At 37.9% G+C, this 18,903-nt stretch overlaps 1 long non-coding RNA gene across 1 annotated transcript; it reads left to right on the top strand.

Moving 5' to 3' along the window:
• Positions 1-14,924: 14,924 nt before the first annotated feature.
• On the top strand, positions 14,925-16,542 carry LOC146884655 (uncharacterized). The gene is made up of 2 exons (XR_014996680.1): positions 14,925-15,150; positions 15,611-16,542. It is a non-coding gene; the product is annotated as an uncharacterized LOC146884655 (long non-coding RNA).
• Positions 16,543-18,903: the final 2,361 nt, after the last annotated feature.

Genomic DNA, 18,903 nt, shown 5'->3' with positions numbered 1-18,903 from the left:
GAGAGAGAGAGAGAGAGAAACAGAGGCGGTAGGAAAACCAGCGTAGGATCGAAAATGCGAGGGAAGTGGAGTTAGGCAATGCGATGCGAAGTGGAGTGAAGTAACGCAACGAAAAACGTGAAAATGAAGCAAAACATAATGAGATCAGATACCCCGAAATTCCCCTACACTACTACGAAAACGGTGTATCGAATTCTTACCCCAGCGAATTGGAATCGAAACCAGAGAAGATGAATGGAACAGATTCTGGTCAGAGCAAGAGAGAGAGAGAGAGAAAGAGGCGGGTGTTTTTGAATTCCGTCACCGGCAGGGGAACGGTGATCAACGAAACGAGTGCGCTTTGTCTTCTCACTGTGCTATTGCTACAAATACAAGCCTCGTACACGCGCCACCCACTCGCGTGATCGACAATCTCGATAGCGTGGACTCTCTGCGCTTCCTGCACCTGCATTCATTCCCATGCAGTTTCGAATATTTTTTATATGAATTGGATCTTGTGTTGTTTTCTACTTTAACGATATTGCTATTGCATGTTTTTTTCTAAAAGGTACAAAAAAAATCATATTATCATATTTCCCATGCCATCATTTTACTTTTACCCTTACGCGGCGTCTCAAGAATTCGAATTTATTTTCTGTTAAAAGAAGAATATTCGCTTTTTATATATAAATAATTTTATGTACAACATAAATTTAAATTTTTCTCATCGAAAAAGAAATTATCTTCAGTAAAACATTTACATTTTAGTATACATGACGGTAATTGGAATATATATATAGTGAAAGACATTTTTACCCTTTAAATAATTTAGTTTTTTATTGGAACTGAATTTAGGATATGCAGTGGTAAAAAAAGAAAGAAAGGATGTGACTTTTTAAATGGCATATTACGCTTTGATAGAAGAAATTCTATGTAATATCCGTTGGTTTGTAATGGGTGCACTAAGAAAAAAGATCAATTGGTGTGACAATTCAATGGAAAGTTTACAAGCTCCAATAAAACAAAATCACTTAACTCAAATGAATTATGCTTTCATTTTGAAAGTTGATCATTGCTGATTAGAGTGATGGGAAAGCAACTTTGTATTTAAGAAATTATTAAGTTGGTATTTTCCATGTTATTAAACCACTTCCGATTGTTCCAATGTCTTCTTTTTAACAATGTTAAAAAATTAAGAAGGAATTGGAGAGAGCAAAAATGGGCTTGCTAGAAACAAACAACTGGACTTTTTTTATTCAAAATTACTTAATTTTAATTTATGATTTTTTTTATTTGAAGATATAATAAAGAAGTTTGTTCAACAAAATTCCAATACTCCTTATTTTACTCAAAACTAATATGAGACCGTGTCTATGCACGGGTCGTTTTTTTTTTTTTAATTATTAAGATTAAAAAAATTAATATTATTATTATTATATTTGAATAAATTATTTATTTTTATAATTATATTTTATTATTATATAATTATATAATTATTATTATATTAATAATAATAATAGATTATACTAATAATAATATTAATAATAATGATAAAATTAAAAAATAATAAGTAATTATAAATTTGTTTCTTTTAAATTATAAAATTGAAGTAACCTGTAACAAAACAAGATTTTACATTATTAAAATTTACAATTATAATCTTGACTGGTCGTTGTTAAAATAAAATATAGGTATATTATATAATATGGTCACGTACAAAATAATAAATAAATTCAAGATGATGTTAAAATTTTTATATAAAAACACACGTAGAAATAAATAAATGTATATTATATTAAAATGAGATGCGTATGTACAAATTGTCGTTAAAGTAAAATGTAGGTCTATTGTATAATATGGTCTCATACAAAATAAATAAAATATGGAATTGATGTTAAAATTTTTAAATAGAAACACATGCAGATATAAATGTTTGTATGTTATATTAAAATAAAATTGTATGCACGTGTTGTTTGTTAAGGTAGAATATAGACATATTGTGTAATATGACTCATACAAAATAAATACAATTGAAAACTAATGTTAAAAAAGTAACTGCCAAATACAAAATTTAAGTTAAAATTTTACTTTCATATCAACTCAGAGTAACAACTTACAAAAAATACTTAAACTAATAATAATAATAATAATAATAATAATAATAATAATAATAATAATAATAATCTATAACAATATATAAAGAGGATTCTTTCTTGTGTCCACATTTCATAATACCAATTTTACCCTTAATTATTTGATAAATATTTTACTTTTAATCGTTATTCTAAAAATCTCTTTTGTCTTAAACCATTATTTTAAATTATTTTTTTGTACATATCTTATTTTTTTAATTTTACATTTAAAGACTATATTAAAAATTAATTATATATTTGTTATTCATCTTATCTTAAATTTCTTGAAAATTAAAAAATGCGAACACACAAACGATGTAACACCCTATTTAATTAATAACGTAAATAAAGGAAGCGTCACACTAGAATAATATCGTAGCGCAGTCACGGAGTTTAAAAGTAACTCCATACAAATCTTCAAAACGCGTAACGGAGTCAAACTGAACCAGGTACAAATATTCTACAGTAAACAAATTGGAATTTAAAGGGCAGTGATACTACATGGGTCGTGGCCCTAAAAGAAAATCCACAAAACAGGATCCAGCCCAAGCGGGCTACGTAATGGAGTCACCATTCCTCTGTTGACCGCGAGAACCTCTCGTCTCTGCTCACATCAATAAATTGATGATCATTGCAAAAGAGAAGAATCACATACAAGACAATCAAATAAGTAAAGGGTAAGCTAGAGCCAAAAAGATTTTATCATGCAATCAGATATGCCTTCACAGTCCAATATACATATATCATTCCAAGCATGTTATGACCTTCCAATCAATACACTAAGACTTGATTCGACTCATCAAGATACATATAACCTGGTCGGATTCAGCGGATGCTTGCACTTGTGGTGGATACCTCTGCTCATCCCCGAGCTATGTGTTACAAGTGTTATAATGAATCAATTCCCTCACACACAAGGTTAGCCCTTAATGAGTTTTAGGCCTCCTATTACTCTCACCATAAGTGTTAGTCCGCTCTAAGTGAGACTAACTGACTCCTTAAAGTGTCAGGATGCAATCCTTACCTTGAATCCTTACCAAGTTATATAGATGGGGCACCACCATGGACACCCACTAACAGGGGCCATGGAATTACGTCTCGACCACTGAAGCACGACCCTGAAATCCCACCTAGAGATTTCCAAGGAATTACGCATTGACACGGACTAAGCATACCAGACCAATCAAGAAAGGTTTATCACACATATACATATACATCGCATATCAGCTCTTTATAATTCACCTTTTTCATTTCTTTCCCAGTGATTCCATACCCTTTCATTACTCTCAAACTATAGTTGTGGAATTTCAGCTCATGCCAATACCATGCCACTTTAACACCAACCATCTCATGTGTTTCACATGCCGAGATCATGAAATCATATCAATCCAATTTATAACCATAGCTTATCTCATACATTTCATTTCGCAGGTCTCATACATTATATAGGGTACATCATAAATCAAACATTTCATTTAGCCAAGTGAAGGAAACAACACAACTCGAAGTAGATCTCGCTCAAGCCAAGAGTCCTCGCTCAAGCGAGAGGAGTGCCCTCGCTTAGGCGAGATCGCGACAGGGGCATGGGGAGGCTTTCGCATGGCTCGCTTAAGCGAGCCCTCCTCGCCTAAGCGAGACAACCCCTCGCCCAAAGGTTAGGTTCCTCGCTTGGGTAAAACAGGAGTAACAGGCCAAGAGCTCTCATGCGTCCTCGCTTATGCGAGCATCTCTCGCCTGAGCGAGATAGTGTCTCGCTCAAAACAAGGGCTTCCGCCTTAGTGAGAGCTCGAGTGCAACTCTGATCTGTTCTTGCATGTCTCACCTAGGCGAGACAGGCTCACTTGGGCGAGTGTATCGAACCTCGCCACTGTTTCTCCCTGCCACATTCATATTTCATACCCAAACAAAAATGCTAACCAGCTCATACATCCACAACAACATACAACTCAACCAATCATGGAACAAATGCAAAACAATCGTCATCACATCAACAAATAAGAGGGTTCTAACTTCCCTTACCTGGAAAGGGTTTAGCAGGGGACCTCGACACCACAAAAGTGAGCACAGCAGCTCCGGAACAGTTTAGGGAACTGGAAAAACAATGGAATAAAACATAAGATGAGCTCCCTACAGAACCCTAACTGGGAAAATACGAAAACATAACCAGGGAGGGATGGTACGAGACGAAGGGTAATTTACGTTAAGTAGGAAAGAGCTCGAGCGAACTTGACAACGGTGAGGAAACAAACCCTAGCAGAGGGGTTGACGACAGCAACTCAAGGTTCTCTGAAAGTGAGTAGAAAGTGTGAGTTAGGGCAGACTTAGGAGTGGGTTTTATCCTTTGAGCCAGCCTTTAGGCCTAACAATTTTTAAGGCAACCCTTAAAATATTAGGGCAGAAAATTGGGCCTTACATTCTCCCCAACAACAAAAATTTTCGTCCTCAAAAATTCATCGATGAGATAGTAAGGAACTATGTTCTCCTTATCTCCTCTGAGAACCACCACTCAAACACGACGGATATAACGACTCCAACACCTATAGTCACTGGAAACTTTGCCTCTGTGCTAAGCGATATGTGTTCAACTATGTAGATTACTTTAGTCACTACTCTCGAAGCACTCCTAATCCTCCAGCCTTAAAATTGGAATGCTCCTCCATACATGCCCCACTAACTTGTATCTGCTATACTGACTCACTTACCATATGCTCTCCACTACCTCCTATAGGTTTTTATCAACGTCTCAGATGGCCTTAAGTCTCAAACTAAAGCATGTTCGTTATCACTTCACATCACCTTGTTCACTCCTTTATGCATCACTCCACTGACTTGATCACTCTTGAGTGCTGGCCTACTGCCACACCATCAACATTTTTGACCACTTTTATGTATAACGAGACTCCTACATCTTGCTTCCTTTGTTGACTTCAACCAAGGCAACAAAGTTCACTACTGAGTTGTTCCACTTCCCATTTAAACATTCAACTGCTTCCTTCACCATATCGTCTTGGCATCACATCTTCATCTTTAATTCCCTAACTTATAGGCAACATTCCACAAAACCTACGAACCATAACTTCCATTGACTTCAAATTTCTAATCCGGTTCGTACCACGCAACTCCACGATACACCTCAAACTAAGATTTTTTGATTCGCCTTTTCTCAACCTTGTTGAGAGACTCACTAGTGCTAGTCAAATGACTAGACTAATGAAGTCTCCTCACACATTCTCTTCCCAACCCAAACACTTATGTTTCTCAACCAATTCTCACTCTTACCTCGTCAAATCAAGGATCTTGAATTCCCTTCTCTGGCTAAACATCTACCCCCACTTTCTCACTTCCAAGTTGGCACCCTAACTTGAAATCATAACTCAAACCATCTCCTACTTCTCTAGCACAACTTTCTTTGAGTAACTGGTCACTGAACATCCTTAATTGATACTCATAAGAACGACACATTTGTTGTTTATAAAGAACTAGTTGTCGTAGTAACCACTAGGTCATAAGTAAGATAGTTCTTTCCACGCACCTTTTACCCTTCATAAGTATCACTTGCCATAATCTCGTTACGCAACTCTGATCACCACAAAAGGTCACTTATTTATTTACTCAAAATGATGCTCCTTTCATGTCTGTCATGACAAGGAATCAATCATCACTGAGAAACCTTCTTCCAAAACTTCTATGAAACTTGCAAAACCCTTTGGACTCCCTTGTTTATAGCCTTAACATCCTATCTTCTCAGCATCACATCCATCTTTTTTAAACCATATGTCTTACTAGTCACTCCGACCTTTGTCAATACTCCTCTTGAACATTCTAAGGACTCTCTTCACACTTGAAAAACTTGCCACTAAACCTTGATGATACCATTAACCTGTTTGAAATTCCTTACCTTCATCATGTTTCCACTCTTTAAAACCATAGGCTTGAAAAGCCAATCCTCCCTTATCCAACGTTTATCCTTGCACAGTCTATCCTACCACTAGCTCTCCCCTAAGATCCACCAACTTGCAGTCATCTTTGTGATTATACTTAGTATAAGTCACTACTTCTCCAACATCTCCTCCACTTCCGTATTAACTTCAAACTCTTAGTAGGAACCATCCAATTAGGAACTATTGACACAAGTTCTTCTTCAGACACCAATGCAAAAGTGAATTCCACCCCACCAAGGTCAAAATTCTAATACTAGCTTCAGAACACGTCTATAAACTCTTATACCATTGAGATCCTTTGCGTCTATTATTCACTTTCCTTTGTGAGATGATTTTGATTCACGTGAAACTCTGCCCCCACTATTTAGCTTGATCCATACTTCATATGCAACCACTGACTTATCTCTTCCAATCAAAGAACACCACCTTGTTGGTTGTCCCAACTCATCGGAATGAGATTGAGAAAGCAACCAATCCACCCTTGAGATTATGTCCCAACCTTGCAAAGGAAACAATTCAAATTGGGTTTGAATTTAAATACTTTGATCCCCACGAAAGCACCACACACCCGAGTGAATCTCCATTTGGCCGCATTTGTAGCAAAACCACCATCTCAACCTTAGCTCATTCTTAGAGATAACCATGACTTCTTTACCATACTGGCAACATCAATGAGTATACGACTTTAAACGAGACCAGAACCCATAATCTAATCACCGCCTTCGTAACATGTTGATGAAGGATTATCTTGTTCCTTTTTAAGAATATTGAATATGGTGTGAGTTGATTAAGAAAGCTAAGTGAAATCCCCACTGGACATTAAGATAGCAAGCTATCTAGATGTGAAGGTTCCTTTCACAAAGCTCAAGAGAAGAAGATGATGGATTGATTCAAAATGACAAGGAAATGGAAAGCACATAAACCATAGAAAACCAAGAACAATTAAAGGAAGAAGAAAACATAAAATGGAAAGGAAAGAAATGGTAAAAATGTGAGAAGCACGCCACTACAAGGCTAGGCTAGAAGCCATGACAACCTTGAAGATGAGTGGATGTGTGCCGCCACTTGCTATGCAAGATAAGGCTTAAAAGTTTCACTCCCAAGGGAGGAAACTCTCACAAATGGTTGAGACACAAGAGTGTTTTTACTTCAAAATGTTCAACCCTTTTACATGTCTAGGAGCACCCCTTATATAGAAGAGTTTATGGGCCTCTAAGCAAATAAAAGATACCTAAGGATGTCTCTACAAAAACCTAACCCTAGCTTCTAGAAACTAGGTCAAATAAGGTTACAAAAAATGAGAGACAAAAGAGCTAACTATGGTGTGTGCAAGGCTAATTTCGTTCTAGCACAAAAGGAGACAAAGAATGTGTCTCATATGTCTCCAAAAAGTGGCCAAAGTGTGCTAAAAACAAAGGAGACCAAAGGTACATAGGTACACTTGTTTTATGCCTTTTACTTTATGCTTTATGCCTTTGCTTTACTCTCTCCTCCACATCATTTATGCTCCCCAATCACCATGCGCCACCTAACATTGCTTTCTTACTCCTAATTAACCTACAAAGCAAATAAACTTAGATTAGCATGTTGGCTTAAGTCAAGTCAACTATAGTCAACAAGTCAAACCTAGTCAAAGGTCAACAAGTCAACTAAAGTTGATTCAACTAAGTCAACTTAGGGAATCAAAAATAACAAACACAAATGAAAGAGATGAAGGATTAGTGAACTTCCTTTCTAAACATGCTTAGTCTTCTTAAGCATTTGCCTCCATCCTTGGTTGGGGTCAATCCTTCATCATCCTCCCCTCCTTAGAGAGAATTTGCCCATAAATTCTTTAAGCCTTTGTAGATGGAGCTTGACTTGATTTGGGGGAGGATTTGCGCCTCCCTTTTATGAGCTCTTGTTCCATCCTTTCTAAGGGTATTACCCCTAGCTTTGGTTAGACCATCTTTATTTTCTAGACTACTCTTCCTCTCTTTCTTGTGCTTTGGGCCTTCCTTTTTGGCTTGGGAAGGGAAGGAAGGGTGATGCACATCTTGCTTTGGAAGAATTTTTTTGTAGGCAACTAACACCTTAGTGAAAGCTTGCCCCTTTTCTTTTTCTTTTTTATCTTTTCTTATTTTATTTCTATCCTTATTAACTTCTTGAGGTGATAGAGGTTGTAAAGTGGTCTTTTTCCCATTTTTGAAGAAAATGTATTGGTTGGTATGACCATCATGTAAAGTTTGTTTATCAAATTGCCATGGCCTACCTAGTAAGATATGTGTGACTTCCATGGGAACAACATCACATAACACCTCATCTTTGTAGCTTCCTATAGAGAAGTTAATTAGGACTTGTTTATTGACATCTATTTCTCCCTCTTTACTTATCCAAGCAAGCTTGTAGGGCTTAGCATGAGGAATGGTCTCTAAGTTAAGCTTTTCCACCAACCTTGTGCTAGCTACATTGGTACTACTTCCTCCATCAATAATTAGAGAGCAAACCCATTTGTTAATTTTGCATCTAGATTGAAAAATGTTTTCTCTTTGAGTTGGCTCAAGCTCACTTTGATCTTGACCTATCATGCGCCTTAATAACATAGGGTCTTTCTCAAAAATTTTAGTTTTACTAGAGGAAGAAGATTCTTTTGAAAGAGAATGGGAGATGAGTGTTCACTTTCAACATCATTACTCTTCTTTAAGATCATGGTCCTCTTGGTTAGGCAATTGAAAGCAATGTGATTATAACCCAAACATTTAAAACATTTAATGGAACTTGATCTTGAAGAAGTGGAATGGTGAATGTGATCACTTGGAGACTTACTTTTACTTGGTGGTTCTTGATGAGAGTTAGAAAGGAACTTATCATGTTTCTTTTTATCCTTTCCCTTCCATGAGTGACTAAAGTAGTGGTTGGGTGAGTAACTCTTCCTTGCCCTTCTTTTTCTTTTCAATTGAATTTCAATCCCAAGGGCAAGTGTGAAAACATTTTCAAGAGTGGAGTACTCATACAACTCTACTTGGTCTTGTATGTCTCTCCTAAGATCACTCACAAATCTTTTTATTTTCTCTTTGTTAGTTTCTTTTATTTCAACCCTACGTATTTGAGACTCTAATTCTTTAAAGTACTCACTCACACTCATAGAACCTTGGTGAAGCCTTTGGAGCTTCAAAAGAAGTTCCTTCCTATAGGAGGGAGGAACAAATCTAGCGCACATAAGAGTTTTAATGTCCATCCAAGAAGCCGCGGGTGGCCCTTGGTCATAATTCTTACAAACTTTATGCCACCAAGTATTGGCATACTCCAAAAATCCTAAAACTACTAGATCAACTTGTGCTTGATCCTTTACATGATTTTCATTGAAAATTTGATCAACTTTAGCTTCCCAATCAAGGAAGATTTTGGGATCACTTCCACCATAGAACTTAGGAATCTTTAGAGTTTGCTTCTCTTGTGATGGGTTGCGTCTAGAATGCCTTCTTTTCCTAGGCTCTCTTTCTTTCTCCCTAGCTTCAAGCCTTTGAATGTGCTCTTGGATTCTTAGGTCACTTTGCTCCTTGTCTTTTCTCAATTGTTCAAAGGTCTCCTTCCTAGACAACTCCAAATCCCGAAGCAATCTCATCAAAGTATTGTTTTTGTTTGGTGTAGGTGCACTTGATGAACTTGCCATGATTCCTACAACAAAAACACTCAAATCCGAGACAAAATAAATGGATTAGAGGTTAGACAACATGAAAACCGAGACTAAATCCAACCCAAATTGTAACCCCAAGTGTTTAGATCGCTCTCCCAAAGTAACAAGGCAAGGCTAGCACTCAAAATCCACCAAAGGAGTGAAGCAAACACTTTTAAAAACTTGTTCAAAACCTTTCAAATGCAAGACAAGTGATTCGGCCACAACATCCCAAGAGTTTCAAGAAAAGAAAACTATTAAGACACAACAAAGAACACCTAGTGACAAGCAAGAAAAACACAAAAACAAGAAAGTTTAACTTCTAAGGAAATTTTGTTTTAAAGACAAAACTTGAACAAGACTAAAGCAATGAAAAACACTTTTAAAGACTCTATGGAAAGCATTTGAACAAGCCAAGATTATACCTCAAATTATGCATACACCAAGAAAGATCATAACCAAGTTAAAGCATGGAACTAATTTGGCAATATCACCCAAAATCCAAGTATAAAATTTGGTAGCATAACACCTAGTAACAATGGCCAAATGGATTCACCAAGCAACACATTAGCTCTTGGCCAAACTGTTTTTGGTCATGAAAATAATTTTTCTTTTCAAAACTAGGTACTTAAGATGATGAGAAGGATATTTTAAGGTGTCTTGAACACTTAGTTCCTTAAAAATTAGGTCAAAATCAATCTCAAGGAGCATGCTACAACAAAAGGCATAGATCTCATGCAATAGCTCAAATACTTAGAAACAAGAAGAAGAAAACTCAAAGAAGCATATGACATATGACTCAAGCAAAAGTTAGACACATTTAAAGACTCAACATGACATACACAAAGACACAAACATGTAGCTATCATGCATTTAAACTCATGGATTTGAGGCTCAAAGACTAAGCATCCAAAGACATGTTATCCAACCACATTTAGGAACTTAAAGAGGTGCAAAAACCGTAGTCAAACTGCCCCAATAAAACCTGAAAACGCTGATTCACGTATTCTTGGCAGATCTGACTTTTGCTCACTAATTTGATCATAACTTTCTCCATAGAACTCCAAATGCGTTGGTTCTTTTTTTTCTGGAAACTAGACTCAAAGAGCTTTCTTTTGACACCAAAAACGTAATTTTTGGAGCGCTGAGCTGGTGCAGTTTAATGTTTTAAAATCGTCATATTTTCTGCCAGCACTGTTTTTGTGTGTCATGGAAGTGGATTTGAACCATACCAAGATAGCTACAACAAGACAAGGTTAGCACACGAAAAACACCATATTCAAGATAACCTAGGCTCTAGATACCAAATGATGAAGGATTATCTTGTTCCTTTTTAAGAATATTGAATATGGTGTGAGTTGATTAAGAAAGCTAAGTGAAATCCCCACTGGACATTAAGATAGCAAGCTATCTAGATGTGAAGGTTCCTTTCACAAAGCTCAAGAGAAGAAGATGATGGATTGATTCAAAATGACAAGGAAATGGAAAGCACATAAACCATAGAAAACCAAGAACAATTAAAGGAAGAAGAAAACATAAAATGGAAAGGAAAGAAATGGTAAAAATGTGAGAAGCACGCCACTACAAGGCTAGGCTAGAAGCCATGACAACCTTGAAGATGAGTGGATGTGTGCCGCCACTTGCTATGCAAGATAAGGCTTAAAAGTTTCACTCCCAAGGGAGGAAACTCTCACAAATGGTTGAGACACAAGAGTGTTTTTACTTCAAAATGTTCAACCCTTTTACATGTCTAGGAGCACCCCTTATATAGAAGAGTTTAGGGGCCTCTAAGCAAATAAAAGATACCTAAGGATGTCTCTACAAAAACCTAACCCTAGCTTCTAGACACTAGGTCAAATAAGGTTACAAAAAATGAGAGACAAAAGAGCTAACTATGGTGTGTGCAAGGCTAATTTCGTTCTAGCACAAAAGGAGACAAAGAATGTGTCTCATATGTCTCCAAAAAGTGGCCAAAGTGTGCTAAAAACAAAGGAGACCAAAGGTACATAGGTACACTTGTTTTATGCCTTTTACTTTATGCTTTATGCCTTTGCTTTACTCTCTCCTCCACATCATTTATGCTCCCCAATCACCATGCGCCACCTAGCATTGCTTTCTTACTCCTAATTAACCTACAAAGCAAATAAACTTAGATTAGCATGTTGGCTTAAGTCAAGTCAACTATAGTCAACAAGTCAAACCTAGTCAAAGGTCAACAAGTCAACTAAAGTTGATTCAACTAAGTCAACTTAGGGAATCAAAAATAACAAACACAAATGAAAGAGATGAAGGATTAGTGAACTTCCTTTCTAAACATGCTTAGTCTTCTTAAGCATTTGCCTCCATCCTTGGTTGGGGTCAATCCTTCATCACATGTATCTTTTGAATTAGATCATTTGTGCTAACCACTTTAGTACCAATCATCACAAACACTCTCGTAGCTACTCAAAACTTTTATTTTCCTTTCCTATTTCCCTGCATCATGACATTACTAACTATCCTTCCCCACCAAAACAAACTTAACTGTGTGCTTCTTCTTCTTATACTTAAAACCATTCATCTCATATCCAAGGTTAAACCTTTCTCTTTTGTAGTCCGTTTTACTTAGAACATCCCTCATCCTCCTAACTTGGGTAACTGCTACCGCTGAGAAGACCTGACTATTCCTTACTGAATTGGTTTGGTATATAACTCCTAATATACTTCATTCTCCTATCACATCATCATACTTAACTGATCTTCAAAGCTCTGCCTCCCAAAAGCTTCCAACTACACGTCTGCTTTCCCTATACACTTCATGGCCTCCACCCTTAACCTTAAACTTCCCACACTGTTCCACTTTGAATCTTAGACATTGTCAAGATGTAAAACCAAGTTGATTTCTCAAACATTGCCGCATGAACACCCACTGATATTTTCTCATATACTAATCTCTGAACTCAACTCTTATTGTAAAACTTATGGTATACGATCTTAGAACTTGATCATCTCTCTCAACCTAAAGCATTGTTTCTTAACTTTTAACATCATTTCTCAGCCCTCTAAACCAAGACTCAACTTTCATCATCTATCAATATACAATCCTTTACATCTTCGCACCCTTGAGACAAGAGACTTCATCCTAGGCCCCACCAATCCTAGTAAGGGTGAGTAGGTCAAGTTGAGCTTGAATCTGCATTTCCTCATCGCTACAAACATGAGACACAAAACACAAAGGCGTAACAGGACAAACTAGAACATACAAGGCAACACTCCATCATCTACAAACAATCAAACCTTTCGTCTGTCACCCTTCCTTCCCCAAACCATTAGAATTAAGAAAGGAAATATAACCTTTGATCTAGTCATGAGTGTGCACCCTCATTACTTTATCAAGGCGTTTTTCTGTTCTTAAAACTTTTGGTTTTACTGACACACTTGACTAGACATGACTACTCACGCCTACAAGGCATGACAAACCCAAAACCTCAGGTCATCCTAAGGACAAACTGCTCTGATACCATTAATGTAACACCCAATTTAATTAATAACGTAAATAAACGTCACACTAGAATAATATCGTAGCGCAGTCACGGAGTTTAAAAGTAACTCTATACAAATCTCCAAAACGCGTAACGGAGTCAAACTGAACCAGGTACAAATATTCTACAGTAAACATATTGGAATTTAAAGGGCAGAGATACTACATGGGTCGTGGCTTTAAAAGAAAATCCACAAAACAGGATCCAACCCAGGCGAGCTACGCACTGGAGTCACCATTCCTCTATTGACCGCGAGAACCTCTCGCCTCTGCTCACATCAATAAATTGATGATCATCGCAAAAGAGAAGAATCACATACAAGACAATCAAACAAGCAAAGGGTAAGCTAGAGCCAAAAAGATTTTATCATGCAATCAGATATGCCTTCACAGTCCAATATACATATATCATCCAAGAGGGTTTTAGCTTCCCTTACCTGGATACATATAAACTGGTCGGATTCAGCGGATGCTTGCACTTGTGGTGGATACCTCTGCTCACCCCCGAGCCTTCACACATCGTAAATCAAACATTTCATTTAGCCAAGTGAAGGAAACAACACAACTTGCAGCAGATCTCGCTCAAGCCAAGAGTCCTCGCTCATGCGAGAGGAGTTCCCTCGCTTAGGCGAGATCGTGACAGGGGCATGGAGAGGCTTTCGCATGGGTTGCTTAGGCGAGCCCTCCTCGCCTGAGCGAGACAACCCCTCGCCCAAAGGTGAGGTTCCTCGCCTGGGCTAAAACAGGAGCAACAGGCCCAGAGCTCTCACGCGTCCTCGCTTAGGCAAGCGTCTCTCGCCTGAGCGAGATAATTTCTCGCTCAAAACAAGGGCTTTCGCCTGAGCGAGAGCTCGAGTGCAGCTCTGATTTGTTCCTACAAGTTTCGCCTAGGCGAGACAGGCTCGCTTGGGCGAGTGTATCGAACCTCGCCACTATTTCTCCCTGCCACATTTATATTTCATACCCAAACAAAAATTTTAACCAGCTCATACATCCACAGCAGCATACAACTCAACCAATCATGGAACAAACGCAAAACAACTGTAATCACACCAACAAACAAGAGGGTTCTAGCTTCCCTTACCTGGAAAGGGTTTAGCAAGGGACCTCGACACCACAAGAGTGAGCACAGCAGCTCTGGAACAGTTTAGGGAACTGGAAAAACAATGGAATAAAACATAAGATGAACTCTGTCAACACCCAATTTCGTCCAGATAAGAAATAAAAATTTTAATTTAAAAAATAATTAAAAAAATACAAAAAAGGTGAACATTGATTTGAGTATGAACAGTTTTTTTTTTTTTTACTTTAATCTTAATTTTATCTTATTATTATTTGTATTTCTTATAGATATATACACGTTTATTTATTTATTTATTATTATTATTATTATTATTATTATCTTGTTTTTCTTTACATTTATTTTATCTTATTTTGAATTTTCATCTTATCCTATTTTATTTCTTTTTTATTATTATTTTCGTTTTATCTTTCTTTTTTTTAAAAAAAAAAGAAAAAAATAATAATAATATAAAAAAAAATGAAATGATGAATGTTGAAGTCAACTGGGCTGAAGCTGCCACACCTGCTGCACTCTCGCTGACCCACCCACTCTCGTCCAAAGAAAGATTGTCAACTTGCATACTTTTCCCTGATTTTGGGTCTTGACATGAAAAAGGAAATGTTTAGATGGCAACTATTCACTGCGACATCAGCCAATGGCATGCAGATAGCAACGTAGGGTGGTTGGGAGGGAACGGCTGAAGTTTTTGGTTATTTCAAAAATAGAGGGTATGAAAGAAAGAGGGGGGAGCTTCCTAACAGAGGAGGAGAAAATTGGAGGAGAGGAAACAAGAGCAGAAGGCGAAAGGGATCGCAGACTTGAACGAGCAAACCCAAGACCACCAGCAGGAGCTCCAAGAGGTAAGCACCAATACTTAGACACTTTGGCATGAACATGATGTTGGGTTGGTATAACTCGTAGTCTGTTGGATTTGAGTGATGTTTGAAAACGAAACGCTGTGTTTCCTCCATCCCATGTCTCCATACCACTGCACAAATGAAAAATAAACAGAACCAAGCTCCTCACCCACAATCCATGTCGTCACCATCAACATCATCCCCTCGCCACTTTATTTTCTCTTCCGCTGCACCCAACATGAATGCCAAACCAACAACCCGGAAACAACCCGTCAACATCACGCCATCTGCTTTCGTTTTCACCAACCTTCATCTTTGTCGCTCACCTGCATAAAGTCCAAAGGAAGAAACAAAGACCCAACACAACCATCCTCTCCACTTTACCATCATTTTTAACTCAACAAGTTTTCATCAGTCGTGCATAATTATTCCAAAGTTTTCAATCCCAACACATGACCAACAGACGCCTCCTTCTCCTCTAAATAGAACCTCAACTCCATACACGCATTCCCTCTATCATCACCCTCATCTTGAACACCTTCACAAAACAACCAAACAAGTTCAATTCATCCCTTACTTTCACAGCACACCAAACACCCGCACCCTTCACGCGTGAGGAAGAAAAGGTATCGTCGGCGGCAAGGCTGCCGGCGGGTCAGAGCTGGAGCAGAGAAGCATCTTGGCCACATGTTCCAATGGTTTTCGTGCAACAGTGACGAGAGAGAAGGTCTCGATCACGAGCATCGCATTTGCGACAACACCAGCCGTCCGGAGATGAGCGGCGGCGAGCTCCAGAGGTGCGGCTAGGTGGAGGGTCGAGGGAAGCGGTGGTTGCTCGAGAGAAGGACGTGTCGCTGCCGGTGAAAGCTCGATCATGACCACCGCGGCGACGGCTCCGGTGTAGAACGAAGGTGGTGGCAGCGACGTTGGTTGGTCGTCAGAGCCGCGAAAGACGCCGTAGTCGACTGGTTCTGTGGTGCGCGAGAACGAAGTCGGAGTGGTGGCGCGAGTGCCGGCAGCTCCGTCGACGGTGGCTGCCATTGTCGCTGGCGTCTAAGGTTGAGCAGGTGCGTGACCTAGGGCGGGGAGTTGTGCTGTGTGGAAGATGACGGTTGGGAGAAGAAAGAGGCGCGAAGAGAATTTAGGTTTTAGGAGATGGGTGAGACGCTCTTGCTCCGCGCACCCCCACTTTCAATCTTTGCACCCCTCTGCTTTCTTATGCTGTTTTTTATTTCTCTTTCTCTGCGCACCCCTGTTATTTGCTAGCATCACACTCCCTTTTTGGTTTTGGACCGGTTTCCTGTGTGCAGCCCATATTCCGTGACTACCTGCTGCACCCCTGTTATTCGCTAGCATCACACCTCCTTTTATTGTCAAGTTTGGGCATGTTTTATATTTTACTTGTTGCACACACATTTTTACTGCACACACCCAATTTGCTTCATGCACCTCATACATTACTCATGTATCCTCATATTTTGTTTTCCGCTTTTATCCTTTTTAAATAAATTTCCCCTTTTTAATTTCTTTTCTAAAAAGAAAACAAAATATTTAAAAATTATAAAAGATTAAAATATAAAAAAAAATAGAAAAAAGGGTTCTTTTACATTTTTATTGTGTCTGTCCGGCCACTCGCGTCGTGTGACACTTTCTTCCACTAAACCAAAAAAAATACTAAAATTTTCCTTCTCTTTTTGTGTTTGTCCGACCGCTCGCGTCGTGTGACACGTATTTTCGAGTAATTCAAAAATAAAAAAAATATATATATATAAAATTTCAAAATATAAAAACATCAACATTTCCAAACAAACAAGCTTTTCAAGAACTACGTAACCCTGATTTCTCATCTTTAATGAGAATACGTAGGACGAAGGTCAATCCTTGTCGGGCTCAAAAATCAAAAAATACTTTTGTTTCTTTTTAGTATTATTTGTCTCATTATTTTTGGGGAAAATTAATATTTCGAAAACCACATCAACTTTGCATGTTTAATTAAGGGTACCGCCCTTGGGCGGACGCTATAGGGTGCTAACACCTTCCCTACGCGTAACCGACTCCCGAACCCAAAACTTTGGTTTTTTCCGCAGACTTGTCTTATTTTTATGGTTTTCCATAGTTTTCCAGAATAACTATGGTGGCGACTCCAAATCTCTTTTTAAACCCGTTTTCTTTTTTCGGTTCGCCCTCCCGTCGTGATTTCGGTTGCGACAGTTGGCGACTTCACTGGGGACGCTAGAGAGTCAAACCATTTAATTAGATATGCAAACTTGATGTGATTTTCCTAATGTTTTCTTTCCCCATTTCTTTCATTTGTGTATTCATGTCTTTATATGTCTTTGTATATATTTTCTTTTTGGATTAATTGTGTGTGAATTTCTTTGCTTATTTTGATATATATGGAATTGCTCTACTTGCCTGGGAAATTTTCTGGTTGTTTTGCAGGTGGGGGTTTGGGTATGCATTATTCTCCCTTCACACACACATTGTGCATATAATGAGTGGGGCCCTATACCCGGGTCTGTGTAACTTAGAATTAGAGGGGATTGTGTAGCAGTGCCACAGTGGATGAACTTCCCAAGTGGTCATTGTGAGAACCCCAACTAGAGTTTGCTTGTTTCCTTGGTACTCTCACTCTTTGTTGGTATTGTGGGAAATATCATGAAGTGGGCCAAAGCTCTAGTGACCTTAATCCTTAAGTTTAGGGAACCATCCCGGTGAGTGCATGTACTTCACCCTAGACCTTAAGCGCCAAACCTCTATTGAGCACAAAGGGAGATTGCTTGCTTTAATCATCATCTTGTGGTGTGCATAATGTACATGTGAATAAGTGCCTATTTAGGCGCAATCACGCATAGCATTTTTATATCATACATCACATCTCATGAAAATAAGCGCCTCTTGAGGCAAAAATATGCATTTCATTATGTCACTCTACATTCATGCGTTTCATTATGTCACTCTGCATATCATGCATGATGTTTTCAAATGATTGTATCACATTTCATCATCATATCATGGGAATAAATGCCTCTTGAGGCACATGCATTACATCTCATGTAGGTTTTTTCAATTAGTTGCATATCATGCATGGTACTCTTTAATCGCATCGACATACAAGTGAGTAAGTGCCTCTTGGGCACAAACTCGCGTTGCAATTGTTGTTTTTTGTCATAGTGGCATGTACATAGTTTTTTTAATCCATATCATGCATCTCACCTCATATGAATAAACAGACTCTTCAAAAGAGAGGAAGGAAATAAAAAAGGTTGTTACATTTTGAGTCATTTGTTTTTCTCGCAAATCATCAAATTCACTTCTTGAAAAAAAAAAGAATAATGGGGTGTCACGCTTTTCTAGGGTCAAATGTCTAATCAAGAATAATGACTTGAATTTTTCTTTTGAGACGTTCGTGTGTAACACCCAATTTAATTAATAACGTAAATAAACGTCTGATAACGCTGTCGTTGACGCGATCAAATTAATACTACTTATCTATAACAACTTCAGTATTGTTAAGAAAGTAGTCAACAAAATAGTAAGGGTAAAGTAACCCAAAGTCGTCTCCCAACGAACACGGAATTGATTTTTAACAAGTTAGTTCTTATAAAACTATACAAGAGTTAGTCAAATAAAATTAAAAAATATAAGGGATTAAGATAAACAAAGATAGAAATAAAATTTAAAAGATAAAAAGAAATAAAAACAATAGTAAAGAAAATAGATTGATTCCATTGCTTTTTCAAAATAGATTCATCC

The sequence above is a fragment of the Vigna unguiculata genome, chromosome 7, assembly GCF_037176805.1.
Source record: "Vigna unguiculata cultivar grain cowpea cultivar isolate G323 ecotype 2 chromosome 7, ASM3717680v1, whole genome shotgun sequence".
NCBI lineage: Eukaryota > Viridiplantae > Streptophyta > Magnoliopsida > Fabales > Fabaceae > Vigna > Vigna unguiculata.
Note: the sequence above shows the minus strand (reverse complement) of the source record. Positions and strands in the feature narration are given on the sequence as shown.